The 19,795-nt window shown below is 46.2% G+C and overlaps 1 protein-coding gene across 2 annotated transcripts in view; it reads right to left on the bottom strand.

The window, feature by feature from the left end:
- LOC138567041 (phosphatidylinositol 4,5-bisphosphate 3-kinase catalytic subunit alpha isoform-like) overlaps window positions 1-19,795 on the bottom strand; it is a 363,865-nt gene that overhangs the window by 330,926 nt on the left and 13,144 nt on the right. The gene's annotated exons all lie outside the window — the stretch shown is intronic.

Consider the following 19,795-nt stretch of genomic DNA (forward strand, 5'->3'; position numbering starts at 1 on the left):
AAGCCAGTCTGCTCTCTTAGGCAGGAGACGGATTGTGGATAGGTGGCCCTCTCTCACCCTCCACATATCCTGGGTTTGGAGGGGGGGGGTGTCAGGTTCTCAAATAGCTCCTACTGAAAGGCTAATGGGGGTGTGGAGGTGGGGGCGGAGAGGGGGGGGGGGGGAGTTGTGCCCTGAAACCACCATACCATTACCGGGATGCAAGAAGCGCTATAAAGCAATTGCCATACAACACCCTTGCCTCTCCAAAATATTCACTTTACAATCTGCCGAGAGTTGGCTTGTGTGGTATGTCAGACATAGGAGACAAACAAGAAGACATGTTTTCAAGGGTCAAGGTAAAGACAAGCCTCCACTATCCCTGCTTCTGTGATGATGAAGGTTCCCTATCCTAGAAAATAACCCTGCCACTAATAACAAAAATATAACTTAGTCTAGAGAACTGTTCTTACACCCTATTTTCATTTGGCTTGTACGTGGCCCCCTACCAAGTGTATCTAAAATTCTCCTCATGGTGTTTCAGGCCTTTACCTGCTCGTACAGTTCAAGCAAGTTACTTTGGTTTCTATACAAAAGGTCCTAGTGTCCCCCTCAACAAAGTCTTGCTTAGCTGAGAAAGTGAATTACTTGTATGCAAAACTTGAACTTGTTGATCCTTCACGGTCTCCACTAGCCCGTCTCATATTGTCCTCCCCACACTTGGAGTGCCTTAGAGCTCTACCGCCATCTTCTGCATGATCAGCATATCTGCCCTTCTGCAGTGTTCTTCATCGGGTGAGGGGACTGCTCCAGTAACTGCAGAACCGTGCTTCTCGGGTAATCTGTTCTGCAGCAGTGCTTTCGTCCAGCATAGTGATATGCAGCGGTTCGGTTTCTCTCTTCCGGAGACTGGGGTGACTTGGGCTCTCCACCCACCTACACTCATGCGTGTTCCGCTGGTTCCGGGGTTCCGCCACCCACCACGTGTATGCAGCCTGGCCCCACCTCCAGTTTGGATTGGTCCGGTGCTACAGCGCAACCTTCCACTGTGTGCAACCTTGCTCAGCCTCCCACAGCTACTGGCTCTCTCCCAGCAGCTGGTTCTCTCCTTACAACAAAGGGTAATTTTACGTTCCTCTCGGCAATGGGCGGCACAACTCCATCGGTTCCAAGATTCTGATAATAAGGTGGCGTCAGCAGCCAAACCAAGCCCACTTAAAGTACTTTATTAACGTGATCAGCCCTTATGTATCCAAAAAAAACAATTTAGACTTTTTGGTTAAGGGACATATCACAGATTTTCCATCTGTCCCTTCTTGTCCCCCAAGGTAGGGTCCCCTCGAGTGAGTTTCTGCTTGCCCTGTCCCCTAGTGAGTGTGTTGCATAGAAGACTCACCTCCCTACTCCCAAAGGGGGCGGCTTCCCCTTGAGGAGAAGGGACATGCACACTTGCCTAAGAGTAAATCCTTCAACATTAGCATTGGCTGCTGAATGGGAAGAGGAGGTTGTAGTCGGGGCCAATAACAGTGGTAGCAGGTGGGTGGAGTCTCAGTGGTTGTTGACTCTAAAGCACATATTAAGAGCTTGTATGGGGTGGATAACTTTTGTTGTTGGGAGTAGTAAAATAATGTAATTGTTGATGTTTTAAAAGTAAATAAAATAGATATTATAATATTATACACTTTTGGGTTATTTTTGCTGGTGATATTTCCACAGAGAACACAACATTTTCTCGTTACCATTTGCAAACTTCAACCACAAACTGAAGAATGTTAAATAGCTTGATCAAAGCAATTGCAATTCTAACCCTCCCTGACACCAGCTGCTGGGCTTGAGGTCAGTAAGTGCAGGACAAGCTGCGGATAAAATCCCACTCTTCAATTTAATTTCCAGTTCTGCCTAAAACCGGTTGGTGGGCTTCAGGTCTTTGGACAGTTGACACGCTACGGGGTATAACTGCGCCAGAGTTGTATACCAAGTCTTGCTTTGCAATGCGTCAGATGGGCTCTGGGCTGTATACGGGTTGGATCCCTACCTGGAGTAGAGATACCTGCTGTCTTGCGTGGCAAGGACCAATGGCTTAAGCGGGGCTTAAAGCGTGTGCACTAAGCCGATCGCCATTGTTCCCCCGGGACCCTTCCGTGTCAAGATTCCTTAACAGCATGAACTAAAATCCTCCACCAACCTGAATGCGGTGCGACATGCCAACAGATGTAATTACTGCTGCGGTTCTGAGGGCTTGGCTGGACCACAATTCTGTTTCTCCTGCTGCCGGCTGTGCAGGATGACACAGGCAGTATTGAATGCCTACTGATTGGGTTGCCTCATGAGTTCTGGGGCTGGCTTAATCTTGGGTCCAGCAGCTGACCCTCCTCGCATTGCAGCAATGTGCTGCAGTCGCATCAATGTGGAGCAAGGATGTCATTGAGATTGATTCCTGCATTTAACGCAGGTTCAGGTGATGGCAGAAGTTCGGGCCGGATTACAGATTTTTTTTGTGGTTCTTTAGCTTTGATTTTTTTTTCTTCTCAGAGAGATTGCAACCAGAAGTTACAGGCTTGGATACTGCGGCTACTTCACTCTTACTGTAGCATACTCACAGGGTATCTGGGGGTGGAGATTGTGCGTAGATTAGATTATAGAGGAAAATTGAGTGCTTGGTTGCTAATCAACCGCGGATTTGCCTCTACAGTACCATTATAGTCGTCCTCAGTGCGGTCATACTTTATACAGACTACACTGGGGATAGATTACCCTGATCCTGTGATCAGTATTCATTTCTGTATGGGCTGTATCCACCTCCCGGTTTCTTACTCCTTTGTACTAACTTTCACTAATGCATCTATTCACTCATACACACACCTGGAATGGCAGTGCATCCCCGTCTTCTCATCTCTTGGCCATTGTCCCTGTAGTTTTTTTTAATACCATCCAACTTCCCAGATCTCCTGCTCTTCCGAGCTTTGCATTTCTCTCCCTGCTGGGTTCCTAGAGGCCTACAGGTGGCATGTTCCATGACGGTGTTGATCCCTGGTGGAGCTACGGGCAAGTACTCTATTAGAACGTCAATCAACGGTTGGCCAGTGGTATACTGAGGGCCCCTGGGCTACCATGTATAGATAGGCCCATGGCAGCCTTCGTATTAGGTTTTTTAAGCTTGTAACAGCCTAAGGAAATATGAGTGCTAGACGTGCACATGTGGTTATGGTTTCCAGTGGTGAGGGTGCGAGGGGGACGTGGGAGTTTGGATCACTATGCTCATTCTCTTCAGCGGCCTTGCTAGATTCCTCCTTTCCCCCTGCCTCCACCTCAACCCCTGGAGGAGGGGTTTCCTCCAGGGTGGATCTGTGAACCCTGTTGTCATGTAGTAGTAGTGCGGTATTCAGGCAGTATGCTTGACTGAAGTAGGCACTTGGGAGTCTCCTGGACATTTCCAATCCAGAATTTACTTGGTTGCGTTGAACTTGCTTCAGATGGGAAAACTGTGCACTGCTTCCACCCTCGTACATGATATGCACAGTGGTAATGTGGTCCGACCACAGGTGACAGATAATCTGGTGCCTGAAATGAGGGCATGGTCGTGAAGTACAGTCGGCCTGGCAAGTTGAAGCCACATGTACCTGGAGTTAATTATATAGCTCTCAGGTCGGCTAGGTCTGGATGAACTTGTCAATACAATGCAAACTCCAGGAAGAGGTCTATGTTCTAGGTGTTGAGCTACTGAGACGCAACTGGTGGTTGACGCACATCTATGAAAGGGAGGTAACAGAGCACCAGCATTTTCCGAGATGAGGGGAGCAATGAGCTTCATGCTTCATTTCAAGCAGGGACTGTGGAGCTTCAGTAGGGACTTAGGAGGAGGCTAGTTGTCCTTCTAGCAAGCCTTTGGCCTCTTGATGGAATGCTCATGTACCTTGGAGCAAGTCGCTGGCTGTTCTTGTAAAGTGTTTTTAAGGGCGCCTTGCCTCCAGCTCAAGGTTCATGCTTAAAAGGCGCTGTTTAAATGACACTTGAGCTGGAGGCAAGGTGCCCTTTATTTGGTAAGCCGTGGGGTGCCCTTATGCGGTCGCACCCTCTGAGCACATCTCCAGCCAGTGCTGATGGAAGGTTTGTATCCATCTCAGGGGCTGGGGCTCCAAAACTCAAAATTACAGGTAGGCTTCACATGATAGATCACCCATTCCCATTCCCATTTCCTACAGTCACAGGAGGGATAGTGGTGCACCTGTGCTCCTTAGGGCCTTTATGACTGGTGGAAATCCCCCCCCCCATCCCCTCCAAGATGCCAAGAAAGCATTTGATACGAGTGGAGTGGCAATTCCTGTTCGCCAATATGGAGAAAATGGGGTTTTGGGCTAAAATCCTTGCAATGATAAAAGCAAACTATTTTAATCCCAGGCTCTGCTTGCTGATAAACAGGCAACTATCGGGTCCAATTGAGGTAACGAGAGGAACAAAACAGGGGTGTCCTCTATCCCCATTGGTATACGCGATTCATTTAGAACCGCTTTTGCCCACAATTAGGGAAACGGCAGGCATAGTAGGTACTCCATTTGGAGGAAGGACAGAAAGTAGCCACATTTGCAGATGACCTGCTGTTAACGCTCACAGACCCAGAAAGGTCTATTAGGGACTCGGACAGGGAGTCAATTTTGGGAAAATAGCTGGTTTAAAAATCAACACCTATAAATCGCAGGATCCAAGTTTGACGTTACCGGAAGGGAAAGAACAGGAGCTTAAAAGTCTCTTTCAATACAGTTGGGCAGGCAAGGCAATAAAATACCTAGGGGTCGAGGTCACTATTCACTATCTGCAGCAAACTACACTCCCCTATTGTGGTATATTAAACTATAGTTACAAGAATGGAGACCAATGCGGATATCATGGATGGGAAGGATTGTGATAAAAATGCTAATTCTCCCAAAAATCTTATATTATTTGCTGATGCCACCAAGGAAGGTACCCTGGTCTTTCTTCCGAGCTGTCCAATGTCACATAGGGACACTTATTTGGAACAATAAAAAACCCAGGGTGGCAAGACGGGTAATGAATATGCAGGGAAACAGGAGTGTGATGGGAGTACCAGATATGCGGGCATAGAATCTGGCAGCACACAAAAGGGTTTTAAGAGACTGGTGAAAAGGCAAAAGTTGTGGAGACAAATGGACGAGGCAGTCGCAGGGGGTCATCTTGAAACCATCCTTTGGAAACCTAAGAGTGATAGGCCACAGAATCTCTATCGAAGCATGGTTAGCTCTTCAGTAGTGGACTCATGGGATGAATTGGTGACCATAGCGGGTCTCGCCAGTTCCCCCCCCCCCCCCCATCACCTTTTACCCCCATATTTCATAATCCTCCATTCACTCCGGGAATGGGAGGACCAGGGTTCAGCATATGGGAAAAGGGCAGATGCCTAAAGTTAGGCGACATGTTCGAAGGGGGAAGAGATCAAATCTTTTAACCAGTGCAAAATAGACTTCACAATAGGCGAAGGGAAGAGATTTTGTTACACACAAATGAGACACGGTTGCTGAACCCATCTATCAAAGAAACAGCAATAAAGCCCCCAACACCTTTTGAAAAATTACTATTGGCGGACTCTGGGGACAAAAATAAAGTGGGGACTTTCTACAAATTCATCAAACAAAACGAATCAGTAGGGCCCAGACGGTATATGAAGCAATGGAAAGAGGCAGTGGGACAACAGATTGAGGAGGCAGAGCGGCCACAATTATGGTAGATCATTCCAAACTGACATGATCGCTCCAACTGCAGGAAATATGGGTGAAACCGATGTGCAGTTTAACCGGGGTAAGGTGCCACTGACCCAAGATCTTTCCGAAAGGTGTCCAAGGAATGTTGGAGGGAATGCAGAGAGGAGAGGACGTGGAGTCATGTCTGGTGGGAATGCCCGAGGATCCAACGGTATTGGGGTAAGATTATGGAAGCAATAGAGAAGAGGGTGGGGATCAAGCGGAAGAGTAATGTTGGCCTAGCAATCCTAGGGGTGGGAGGAATAGAGGAGCTTCCCTCGAAAGCACAAGTTGTACGTGATTTTAATAATGGCAGGGGCACTGGTGATTGTGCAGAAATGGAAATCTAATGATTCGCCTACTGAACATGACCGGGTGGGAAAGGGGTGCAATTTTTAGCCTTAGAATGGGTGTCCTACTCCCTACAAGGGAACTATCAGGGATTTATGGCTGATGGGACCTGGTAAGGAAATTCTTACAGAAAGACTCGAGGAGTATGGTGTCCAAGAAAGATGAAACTATGTGGCCTGATTTCATAGGTGACCAAAATCATGGAAGGCAGCCTCATAGGGGAAGAGGAGAATGTCAACATTGGGAATGGACTTTATGCCCTCAAGGAGGAAATGAAGAATACAATGGACTTTGGTTGGGACGAAAAGGGGTAAGGAAGGGACCCAGGGTGAGGGGGCAGGGGGTAGTTCTAAAATGTTAAAAGAAATTGCTAATAAAAACATACGTGAAAAAGCAGCAACTGCAGGAACGTGCAACAGAATGGCTCCAGACTCCAACTATGGAAGTCCTGTTGTCTCAGTCTCTCACTGTGGGCCTGCAGCCCTACACTGTGTGATCACGGGCCTGCAGGTCCCCGCAGGACCAGCCTGGTGCCGTGTCCAGCCCAGGCACCCACCATCCAGGATGCAGCCGGCAGCCAAGGTGCTCTGGCACCCAGGCCGTGCCCACATGGCCTCACAGGGTTCTGCCCTGTAGCGTCTAGAAGTCTGGGCGGCCCCAGCACACCAGCATGGTGACCACTGCTGGCTGCACAATAGCTACCATACATATTTTACAAGGAAAAGATATTGCTGTACTCTTAGAAAGGCTGACCAAATGCGTTTATGCACCAGCAATGTACAGAAACCGGTTCATGCTTCACCAACAAGTTCAAGAGTGTGTTAATCTAAAGGGGCCACAGATGTGGGGGACCGAAGCGTGAATGCACATATATGGAGATTTGAGTCTGGGTTTGTGGCTATACAAGCACAGTTCAAGGTAAAGCAGTGGACCACCAGTTCACCATCAGCGTGCATTATGGGAGATGCAGTTTGTATGGGGGATTCCATCTTCAGCGTCTCTCAGTTAGTAGCTTTATTAAGTGCAGTTCAATGTCAAATACAAAACAAAAAAAAAACAAAAATTACTAAATCTAAGCAGTTCTCATCATAACCTGTGAAATGCAAATTAGGCCATAGGATCTCCCGCGTTAATCAGAATGCTCATAGCAAGAGCCTTTCAGGTGTGTGGCAGGTTATTAACCCACCAGGTTGGGGGGCCCACCTTATTTATTTATTTATAACGCACTGGAACATCACCCTTAGGCATAGAAGCGCGGAAAAAAAAAAAGGAAATAGAAATCCACAAATACGCCCAATAGTGCAATACGGCCATTACCACCCAGAACAACGTCAGATAACCACGGTCCAGTCTGCAAGAAGAAAACTGACTGTGTAGGGGGAACGAGATGTGTTTTTCTCTAAAAGCCCCTCTTCCATTTCCATGGCTGCGGTGCGCACTGGCTGAGTGTATGTAAATTGAGGAGCACATTTCGGGCGAGTATGCTGATGGAGGAACTGGAGAGCGGGAACTAGGCACGGAAAGAACTAGCACGACAAGTTGGTTATGGAAGGACCTTCATGGGGTAAGTGGGTGACAGTCAGCTGTGTGCTGTTTAAGTGTTTAAGGATGAACTGTCTTCATCTCCTTTTGGACCTTCTCGAGATGCCCGTTAGTTACGCGGGACCTTTTACCTTAGGCAGAGTACTTGGTAGCGATCCTATTGGTCTCCTTTGTGAAATAAACCTGCATCAGGGGAGGAATTGGGACGGAATAAGATGGAACTTCCTCCTAGCGCTGTTCCATGTAGACCTGAAGAATTACCATCACAGACATGTTGAATATATTGGTGGTCATTCTTAGGTTCCCAAAATGCACTTTGATTTCCTCGTCGGGCGACTACAAATAAAACGAGAGTCCAATTGGCAGTCCAATCTGTCGCAATGGGACCATTCTTATTGGGGTATTTATTCAGCATAGACCTAGCTTTGGGGAGCAACAGAGTGCTTTACAGTACATATGGGGAATGGACACAGTAAAGAAATCAGAGAAACAAGCGAGCGGGGAGCTGATCACGCATTCAGAATCTATCGTTTTGCCCATTGATCATTTTCTACATAAAAGGTAACATCTATGTGTAACAAAGCATAATACACTACAGGTTATATTCACAAATAGGAAAGCAGGTCCGATTTCATTGAAGGTAAACTAATTGCCGTAGAGGATGTAGGTTTGTACACCAACATTAACCACATTAAGACCAGCCAAGCTTTTAGAGTGGAAATGACTGAAACTCGGTCACATCTGCGACACAATCAGTCTTCCATGTGGCTTCATCAGGCTCTTATGTATCTTTGGCAGATTTTGCCCTCAATGATTTACCCCAACTTTCGCTGTCACTGATATAGACTTCATGTACCGTCTATCGGGTCACGATCTAGTTTCTGGTAGAGGGCAATATTTCCCAAATGCCACATGACATCTACATAAGTGCTCAATCCATTACTATATAGGAGTCGGCATTTTTGGAAATGTTACTAGAATTGGCATCGATGAAAAACTGCTCTCAATTTAATATTAAGTTTTACAAGCAATTGTGTGAAACTTTCATGGAGTTACGGCTGGCATCCATAGTTGCAAATTAATGTATAGAATACTTTGAGACAACGCATTGACACACACTGAGATAAGACACACAAGGGTGAAAACAAACAGGACAACACCACTATTGTACCTGAATTCATATAAGGCCCTGAATACAATGATACTTCCCACTGCGTCATATTCTCCATTCAGATACCCATCCGATCAACTTATTCCAATTATCTAAAAGCCTACAAGCTCGGCCCTAGTGCAGGATGGCAAGAACTAAAGTTGCAAGTTACTAGCCAGCCATACAAAAGTCACTCGCCACCTCAATTCTATAGATACAACACAGCACACTGTTTCTGACTCACCCACAGCACACCGTTTCTGACTCACCAAGAGTCAAATATCACTAGCCAATGGCTAGTGCGAAGTTTGAACCCTGCCCTCGTGCACAATCCTCTTCCCCTGGTCTTTCCAATATTACAATTGTGGTGAGCAACTGTTTAAATTATGTTCTCTCCGTTTTTGGCAGAGCAGGTTTACTTTGTTGCCTTGAAGTGCAACTTTTGTTTCCCAGTTTCACTAGGATGAGGAGGAGTAGACTTTACTCATAAGCTCTTGTATGCTCGTTACTACCTGGTGTATCCACTTGTATGGGGCCCACTCCACTAGTTATATATACACAGGTCTTCCTTTTATACTACTTACCAATGACTCTGCTATGCGGCTCACCTTAAAACAGCTCTGGTTGGTTCCAGCAGTTTCCCAGGGATTGTGTCAGCCTTCCTTTTGTCTGCCCCATCCGCACCGATTTGACAAACACCCATCCTCTGAGCTTCTCCTCCAGGCGCTCACTGGTGTTGCATGTCAGGGCTCTGTGTATCAGAGTTCGCCCTCCAGGTACTTGTTTTCATGGTCTGCCGAGCTTGTAACTGGGTCTGATAACAAGCCTCACTCACGTTTGTATTCCGGCCCCCCGCAGGTTTGTTGCTCATTCTCTCTGAGAATGTAGTACCCACTCCAACAGCGGTTTTTCTCGCTCTGAGGAGGTGGCGAGCTTCCGATGGTGGGAGTTGAGTGGGCAGGTCACGTCTCACCAAGTCGGGGCTGACCCACTGGACAATGAGGCAAAAGCCGCACCAGCCAGTGTGATCTTGGTTTCCCTTGGCTTCTCCTTTGATCCTGCAGGCGAGTTATGGTCTGTGGTTCGAGGCAGTGGGGTAGCCTTTGTAGCTTCCCAATGAAGAGGATGCCTTCACATCACCCCTCAGCTACACTGTGTGCCTCTTTTGTGCCTTGCAAAGACTGAGGCGGCACCACTGTACGGAGCCCTGGTTTGCGCCATCTCTTGGGCTCCTGCAGCGGTCTTCCGCTGGTCTACATCGTCGTGGACCGATTTGTAACTTGTTTTGTGCTCCAAACTTTGCCGTTTCTTCTCTGCCTTGCTTTGAAGAATGCCGGTCAAACGGTTGTTTGTTGGCTGTGTCTCCCAAGGCTTTCCACCCAACTTTCTCTACCAGTTCTACACGTTCAATAACTTGCCCGTTTTCTGAGTGCAGAAGCTTACAAGGAAACACCCGCGGGAGCGGATCTGCGTGAAAGAAACCGCTGGGGCACCAAGTCCTGTTATCTCCTGCCACAGAAGGGAGCGATTTACTAAATCAAATTCTGCACCAAAATACACAAAAAGGGCATAGAGTGGAGGGCAGTTTTCCTCCTTGCTTTCTGTAATAGCATACTCACGACCAGAATATTATACAAGTCCTTTTCTAAACCCGGTCTGGTAGAGACTAGTGCATGGGCGCTCTTAACCCACATGTCCAACCCTCTAAGGATAAAGCTAGAGTACACTTTAGACATTACGTCCAGTAACGATAAACAGCGCTAATTTGCTTCATCCTAGGTCCTACCCTTCCGCTGGGTTGCCTTCCATAACAGCATTTGAGACTCCATCCGGGCGTGGTGCGTGCAACTGCTTCAGCCCCTGAATAACCTCTGTAATGCTATCACAGTCAAACTCCACGTGTGCTTTGCCATGCTGCAAAGGCCTTACTTTATCTCTGACAAATTTGTTAATCAGAAAATGACACCAACTATCCTCATTTATCACATTCGTAGGCGTCAAGCCATCTTGTCGGTTCAAATTTTCTAAACACTACCTATAATTTCTTCACGATAGCCCTAATTCAGTATTGTGTGCATATCTTGCCATACCTCATTATTACTAGAGACAATGTAACATTTCACCCAGTTCTACTGCATTTTCTCCTTATTAATACACTCATTCTTCTCCCCGACGGGGGCTAGGGAACCACACATGTTCCCCACCACTTGCCTTAGTTCTCTTTTCTTAGTCTGGATGCTTTGTCAAAAGGCTAACCTCAGTGCCTGTAGCGTTTCACAAATTTACTACTATGGATAGGGAGGAAATATGCAGTAATGTTAGCTACCCTTTCCACCAGACTATCCACAAAGTCAGACGTGAAATCCACGCCCTTCAAGGTGGACATAAACACTGTGATGGCACTCAGGTTCACATCCATCGAACCAACCATGTTTTTCACCAGGGTTAGTGACGTCAAGGTATAAAATAAGCAGTGTCGCAGAGCAATTTGCTATGCAATTTTGTAGGTTTGCTAATTAAATTGGCACTTGTGTAGCAAAGTTAGCTATCTAAGTTACTCTGTTCAATGAAAGTACAGCCTTGCCTTCCGAGCTCTTTCCACCCTCTTTTCTTCACTGGACGTTCAAAGAGGCTAATGGAAAGAGAGTGCAGCAGTAATCATCCCCTTCACTCATGTGCCAAAAGGCCTGTGTGGGAGTGGTACGCACATTTTATTTTTCAAATAATTGCAAACCAGAAATAATCGGGCTAATATTGTTAAGCTAACTGTATCTTGTCTGCCAAAGACCAGCATGTTATTTCTTTTAAGAAAGGCTTTCAATTCCGTTTCTAAAAATGTAATAGCTACATAATGCATAATTACAGTACTGCTATTGTAAAACACTGCATCGTCTCCTGCTTTACAATGAAACTAAATCTGTGTCATCATTTTGTTGGGGAAGATGCATCATATTGAAGAGTGAACACCTTTGAAAATGTACATGACCATGCAGCCAAATGCTTCGATGGCAAACCTAGTCCTGTGGCCTGCTGGTTACATCAAGCTTGCAACATTTTTTTTTATTTATAAGATGCCAAAGCCCGAAGGCATCCAAGCGCCATAAAGAAGAGAGATAGGGCCCTATCCAATGGGAGCTAGTAACTAGGTCAGAAATTATGAGACCAGAAAGGTCTTCAACTGTTTCCGGAATACCAAAAGCTTACGTAAAGAAACAGGGAAGACATTCCAAGCTCATGCGGCCCACACATGAAAAGCGCGGCCATTTCCAAAAGCTCTTTTGACTCGATCAACTTGTAACGAGCATTCCTTAGCTGATTGGAGAGATCTACTAGGTTTATATAACCTCAACCTGTTCTTGAGGTATATAGGCGCATCACCATAGACACATTTGTGACAGATGATCAATAGCTTGAACTACACTCTGGCCGAAATTGGAAACCAGTGGAGAGTCCTCCTGGCTGCTGAGGTGGGCTCAAAGAGCTGCATCTGAAAAATGATACGTACTGCAGCGTTTTTAATTTTTTGAAGTCTTTGAAGGTCTGCCTTCTTCGCTCCTGCAAGGGGGCATTATAATAATCCACTCTTGGTAATGTTACAGCTCAAACCAATTTCTTACTAATATCCTCTGAAACCAGAGGGGCCACTTGGCGGAGCACTTTCAACATGGCCATTGTTATCTATGTTAGTCTCCAAGTACGTACCCAGGGCCTTGACCTTATGTACCACTGGAATCTGGCATCTGTCAACGAGGAAGCTGTTATACAGGGGGTAAAGTGGGTTTGTGGTGACATGCACCATTTTACAGAAGAATTTGCAGGGCCCGACTTATCTCACTAATGTCTTGCTTCAGCGGTATACAAAACTGATGTATTGTTGCTCATTTTAAATCTTGGGTACAAGTATCTTCTGGTGGCATTAAAAATCTTAGTACAAAATTGCTAATCAAATGGGTTTGTTTGCTAATCAAGAAAAATGTAATTAGCAAACTCTGCTAATCAATTGTTGAAAACTAATTTATGCCTTGGACGACTGTACCTACCTTATCACAACATATCCTATTAGGCAAATTTGTCATCTTTGACAAACACAAGATGGCGTGATCACTAAATAAATTACACGCCACTTCGCGACCCCAGCGCACATTCATTAGTGCCAGGTTACCATACAAATAGCCTATTGTAGATGATGCTGTATCACGCCTCCATGTTGGCACTGCCGGGATGTCGCCTTCGACACACCCATTTATTCAAGAGGGGTCCAGATCATTACAAAACTCTATCCACCTACGAGCTGGCTTACCCCTGGCTACCCCCACCCTGCTTGCTTTAAATATCTGCACAACATCACCACTCAAAACTTCGAAATTCATTCTGCATTGAAATCTCCACCCATCAAGATCCATTCCTTCTTCACCATCTTCTGTTGCAATTCACTTATATGAAATAATATACAAACGGGTGGTGTCAGTGCATTCACTGCCCAGGGGGGGGAATCATATATGTTAATCACAGGCATTGGGCTACAATAATCCAACACTACCACTACAGCCAGTACACGCGCATATGTCCCCTCAGATTCCACTTCGTTGGATGTATATCTGTTTGCATACAATATAAGTAGACCTCCCGATGGTGGTCCCTTTTTTGCTATTCTCTGATAGATAAAACCATCTAGACAAGTTTCTTGCAGCATGCACGTGGCAGCAGTACTTAACCAGGCGACAGTGCCAACTTTATCGCTGAACAAATGGCAATGACATTCTAGAGTTCCATGTTTTAACCACAAGGGCTCACGCAGATTTTTTAATCAGGGGCAGAAATGATAACCTGGTCCAATGCGACTGAATGATTGCGTCCTCTCCAACGCCTTTCGATGTTCCATTTCAGGGCTTGGGGGCAGGACCATATTCGCCAAGCATGTGATGAAAGCCATCCAAATCCAGGTCCACATTAGGATTGGATAACTTCTTTGATCGGCAGATCTATAGTCGTACTCCCATTTGAGCAGCGATTCCGCATTTTCTCTCACTAAGGACATCACTTCTGATGAGAAGCAGTGCACCTTCGATATCGGAGGACTGTGCTCTTTCAAAACCTCCACATATTCGAAACCTTCACTTCACCCTGCCCGGAGAGCAGGGATGTCACCGAAAGGTTGGTGTACCCACCCCCTATTCACCTGCATATCGGCGATGAAAATAAACTTGACATAGTGAAACCATAAGGGGCAGGGAGACAACACACCTTCCTTCCTCAATACTCGAGGGTTTCTCGTTATTAACGATGTTCCCACCTCCCTCTCCTCTCCAAGAGAAGCTGGCGAGGGGCTTATAAATAGCGTTTCGAGGTGTTGTGAGGGTTTGTCATTGACTTATTCTCCCTAGACTGCCTCACTTTTAGTAACAGATTCCCTGTCTTTTTTTGACCCTCTTTGCTCGGTGGCCAGTTTTATCCGCAACCTATGTGATTTATTTCAGGGCACAATGGGTGCATTCTCTGCTTTTTCAATTTTATGCACTCCTTTGTAGACCAGATGTAGTCATACAGATGTTCCTCATGCAACCGCATGGCCTGTTGAAGTAAAGGGGGCCGGTGCAGTCCAATTGCATAGGTTCCAGGACATTCTCACATGGTTCTAAATCTACCACTTCAGGACTGCCACCTAATTGGTAAGATGCCACATTTTTAGGGCTCTCTAAATTTCCCTGTGATTTCATCCAGGGACGACTCACCAGTTTGTTTTCCATCACCTCCAGTATAATGGAGTGTTTCTGCACCTCCCTGTGGATAGAATTACACAGTTTAAGCAGGATTGTTAATGCAAAGTTGAATGCTTCGCTAAGGGTGGCTGGTTTCCCCCCCATACCTCCCGACACCAGACAGCTATTGTGTGTTTGGTCTTTCTGAATTGGCCCCGCTAGTTTGGGGGACTTCTAATAGCCGCGCAGATTGTGAACCCCCATCAAGTGTCTCAAGATGCAGTTGATCTTGCGCCGGTACACTTGGTACATTATTCCTAATAGGCGACTACCTGGAGGCAATAACAAAAGTTGCGCAGTGAATTGTTATTGTCCAAGACCACAAAGATAACCGAGTGGCCACCTCTCCCCACAGCGTCCCCCTGGCCATTACAGGCGCCTTCCCTTGCACCCTTGAAATATGCAGCGATTTTAATTTTATCAGGATACCCAATACCTTCCTCCAGCTTAGGGTCGACGTACAGAGCCTTATTTTTTGGCTGCCATCCGTTTGGCTGGAGAGTGTGCACTGTCTAACGACAGAACCCTCTTCATTCTCCGAAGATTATAATGACTTAGGTCGTGTTTACCCAGCATTTAGGGGCAGTGAATTGGTAAATAAGCTACTGGAGTGAAGCATGAGGAATTAAATTAGAGACAAGGTTGTAAAATAATAAACAGCAGGATAGCTGGGTCAAGGGAGACATACACAGTAATGACAACACTCTGGAAAGGCAACTGTCCATTTTAAGGCCTGTGTGGAACCATGAGCTCAGGCGTGGAGGCCTTCCTGCGCTGCCAGGATAGCACCCACTCTTCAATGGCTTCCAAGGCCCCCAAACAGCCTCTTTGAAATCTGGGAGGAAAAATACAGGCACTTTAAACAAGGGTGGCTTTTGGTTTGTGGCTCCTCTGGGAGTAAGACCCTGGACCAAAGTGCCCGATGGTAACTGTTGGACCCATATGCATGCAAGTTCCTAAGCCGACCCACCCTCCCTGAAAGAAAATGTGGGACCACACCATTACAAGTGTTAGCAATAAAAGGCCGTAGGATTTTATTGTTACATATATGAATGGCAATAATCACATAACCATATATTTGCATACTTTTGGGCACCGGGTCCTGAGGTAACCCCCTCTGGCCCGTGCCACCACACACGGGCAGGTTATCGGCTGTCTGTGTTCCCCCAGAAGTGGTTATTTGCATCCCCTGGTGGTTAAGGTGGTGGAAATTTCTTGAAAGAAAGGTTCCATGCCGAATCCTGATAGATTTGAACTAACGAGTGACCTATTATCCATGCTGATAGGAGCAGGGCCGTCCACCCGGTTGTTGTTTCTGGTGGGTGAAAGAAAAAGGGGGGGGGGTGTCAGGGGAGGACTAGATTAGTTCTGGTCTGATGTATCTTTTATAGCAATCTGACTTCCACCCCCCTATGCTTTTTACTTGCTGTGGGACAAGACCCCCTCAGCAAGCTGCAGTTGCTACCCCAATTCTAAAGGAGTGGTTGCCGAAATCTTTTGAGTCCCATTCCGCTTTGCTGATGACTTTTGATAGTACCCCTTTGAACTGGTAGCGAGGTATCCTTGTGTATTAGGAACCTGCCCCCCACTTTAGGTCTTTGTGTGTAGTAAAGGTTGGTGACGCACACCGGGCAGTTTGTTGCATCGTCGATGCAGCACATGTTTATGCTTCTTTTGGCCCCTGTTTTGGACTGTTGTAAGTCTATGGAGACACTGTCATGTCTGACCCTGGTCGCCATGATCCCCAAGCCATTATTGACCTTGCTGCTTGAGGCGATGAGCTCTCCTATTCGGAAAGCCCCAAAGTACGCCAAAAAGAATGCCGTTTTGAATAGAAGGGACTCATAGGGGTGACTACATATGTTGGTTAACTGATTTGTAATTTCTATCAGTTTTTCAAAATCGAGGGGGGAAGCGGGAGTCTACCTGGGGTACCTCTATTCTGCCCCAGCCTTTCATGGCATACGAAATCAGGTTGCTCTGGGTGGGGTCTGTGTCCCCCCGTAGTTTGGAGTGGTATGATATTGCTACTAGGTGTCTCTTTGCCCAATCCCTCTTGAAAGCCTGTTCATGAGCCCATTTTAAAAATATGTCGATATCCTTCACTGTTATCAATTCTACGTGGTTTAAACCTGTTATTCTAAAGACTGTTTGCAGGCACTTACTGTACTGAGCTGTGGTTGTGCTTGCTAGCGCCTTTTCTGCCATCTCTGCAAGGAACCCTGTACCAGGGTTCATGCTATCTGTATGAACAGCATTGTTGGCACCCGTTTGTTTGAACAGCATTGTTGGCACCCGTTTGTGAGGTGCCTGTTTTTTGTTGTACATCCCGGCCATGTCTCTCTGGCGATGGCGTTGATGTCATCTTCCCATTATTGACCAGGAGTCCGCTGGTATTAACGACATCTTTTCTTGGGCGTGTGGTGCTAGCTCCCAAAATCTTGTCCACTGAAAGCGAGATAAAGCGTCTGCAAAGTTATTATCCGTTCCAGTGATATGTTTGGTTTTAACTACAATGTTCTCTTGTAGTGTGACTACCGTGATGGCTCTTAGGACTTTCAGTACCAAGTGACATTTGGTCGTTCTTCTGTTTATGATGCCTACCACCGCCATGTTGTCACGCCAAATTAACAGTTCTGTGTTAGCTAGCTGCCTGCCCCAGATGCTTAGTGTTAGCCAAATGGGAAATATTTCTAGAAGTGTTAAGTTTTTTGTCCATCCTGCTGGGTGCCATGTTTCAGGCCAGTGCCCGGCCACCCATTCTGTATCAAGGATGGCACCAAACCCCTTGCTCCGGGCTGCGTCTGTAAAGAGGACCCTTTTTTCCCCCCCATGTATTCTTTGGCGTGCGCCAAAGTGTGGTTCCGTTGAATTTTCTGAGAAAAATCTCCCCAAATGTTTAAGTCTTCCTTTACTTCATTGCCTAGCCAAATGTGGAGGTGGGGTTTGGAGCATGATTTTGTTTTGAGCTCTAAACTCCTGGAGAATACCTTCCCTTGTGGGATGATTCTGGCTGCAAAGTTGAGGCTACCTGCTAGTGATTGCAGTTCTTTTATTTTGCCCTTATCATTTGTGCTTAAGTTTTGTATTTTATCCAAGAGTTCAGCAATCTTTGTGTTTGGGATTCTGCAGAGGCCCTTTTCTGAATCTCTCTCGATCCCTAGAGAAATTATGTTGGTGGATGGTTTGGTGGTTTTTTCAGTGGCCAGTGGGATGCCCCATTTGGTGGCCATATTTTCTAGCTCGGCCAAGGCCACCCTGCATTGTTCTGATGCTGCTTGCCCCATGAACAGAAAGTCGTCGAGGTAGTGTACTACCTTGACCCCTGGTTGTTGTTTTTGGAATGTCCATTGAAATAATGAGCTGAACTGCTCGAATAGTGCGCAAGAGACTGCGCATCCCATCGGGAGGCATCTATCAACATAACATTTGTTTTCAAAGGTAAACCCTAGCCATTTCTGTGATTCTGGGTGCACTGGAAGGAGTCTGAAAGCAGATTCAATGTCTAGTTTGGCCATAAGTGCATTCCTGCCACATTCCTGTACGAGCCTTACTGCCTCTTGGAAATGTGTGTAGGAGACAGCAGATTCTTTGTGAGGAATGCCGTCATTGAGTGAGTGACCCTTTGGGTAGGAGTGGTGGTTGGTGAACCTCATTTTTCCCGATTCCTTTTTTGGAACCAGGCCCAGAGGTGATACTATGTATTCTGCAAATGGCATGGAATCCCAGGGTCCTGCTATCCGGCCCAGATTCAGCTCTTTTTGTATTTTACTTTTTAACACTTCTGGGTTGTCTCCAGCTGATTTCAGGTTTTTGGGGATGCACTGGGACCCAGTTCCTTTGAAAGGAATTTTGAAACCTGATGTGAAACCTTGTCGGATTGCTGAGCTGGTATCGCTGTCTGGGTAGTTCATTAGGGCTTGCTGAAGTGGTTGGGGTTGATTGGGGTTCTCCCTGGTTCTAGAACAGTGGTCATGCTTTTGTTGCTTGGAAAGTGGTCTGTTGATGGTTAGACAGTGCTGTGGCTACTCCTTCGTATTTTTGGCTGGTAGCCTGGTGCGATTGCTTGCCGGATGGTCACCATTGCAGTTAGTACAGTTGTGTTTGTACCAGCATTCTTTCCCCCAGGTGCATAGGTTCTTTCCAAAAATTCCTGCATGGAATATTGGCTTTGGAAGCATGGTTATTTTTGTTCTGTCCGTGTGCATTTGACTTAGCTGCCCAGGGCTGGTTTTTTCGAAAAGGCTGCTCCTCTTTCTTGTTGTCAGGGACTCGTGTCCCTTGAGAATTTTTGTTGGGTTTGTGTGGTATGGTAACTTCTTCCTCAGCTCGAAGCCGGCGTTTAATATGTAGAGATTATTCTGCACCTCATCCCATTCAACGGCTGGCCTCTCTGACATGCTCCTTCTGAATCTAATATCACATGCTAACCAGATACTGCCTTTCTGAGCAATTTTTACTTCTCTACCTTTGTCCATGTATGCCCAAAGTTTGGCACCATCCCTGGGAAATTTTTCTAAATATATAGTTGCTAAAATGGCAAATGATTACAGCCAGTTGTCCCAGGTCTGCTCTACCTGAGCATTCCTGGCTATTGCTTTCTCTTCTATTTTCTTAGGGTCCCTAAAAGGCATCTCTCCCTTTCCATTGTGCTTATATCAGGGAGAAGATTTCGATGAATTATTTCACCCATATGGCTTCCTTGATTGTAGTATCTATGTTCCATGCTAAACATCTTTTGTATCTATTCAGGATTTCTGTGTGAAAAGATTTACCATTACTATCATTACCATTTCTGCACCATTGTTTTTTATTATTTCTGGCTGACCTGTTGAACTAACATTTAGGGTTGCCCATGCTTTTGGTGCACCATCTGAGTCTGCTGTGTTTGCAGCTATGGGCCCCTTTGGGCTTATGGGTGTTGGTGCTGGGATGGGGATGGATGTGAGGGGGGGGCGTCTGCTGCCGGTATCTCAGCAGTTTCTCCTGTCTGTGTCATTGTGGGCACAGCTGGGTTGATGATAATTATAAGTTCAAGTGGGGTGCTGTGCCTTGTAGGGCTGCTACTTACAGCGGGGGGTTGTTGTTTGTTTCTTATGTCCAGCTTCATTTGTTGCATGTCCCTCATGTTTTTGCTCAACTTTGCCAGAATACCGCTTTTGTTACCGTTGCTTGCTTACTGACTTCCTCTTCTTTGAGGGCAGAGGGCTGTCACCTAGCCCAGCTGGTATAGGGGCACCTTCTTTTGGTAGACCATATAG

The sequence above is a fragment of the Ambystoma mexicanum genome, chromosome 1p, assembly GCF_040938575.1.
Source record: "Ambystoma mexicanum isolate Mex_15411 chromosome 1p, UKY_AmexF1_1, whole genome shotgun sequence".
NCBI lineage: Eukaryota > Metazoa > Chordata > Amphibia > Caudata > Ambystomatidae > Ambystoma > Ambystoma mexicanum.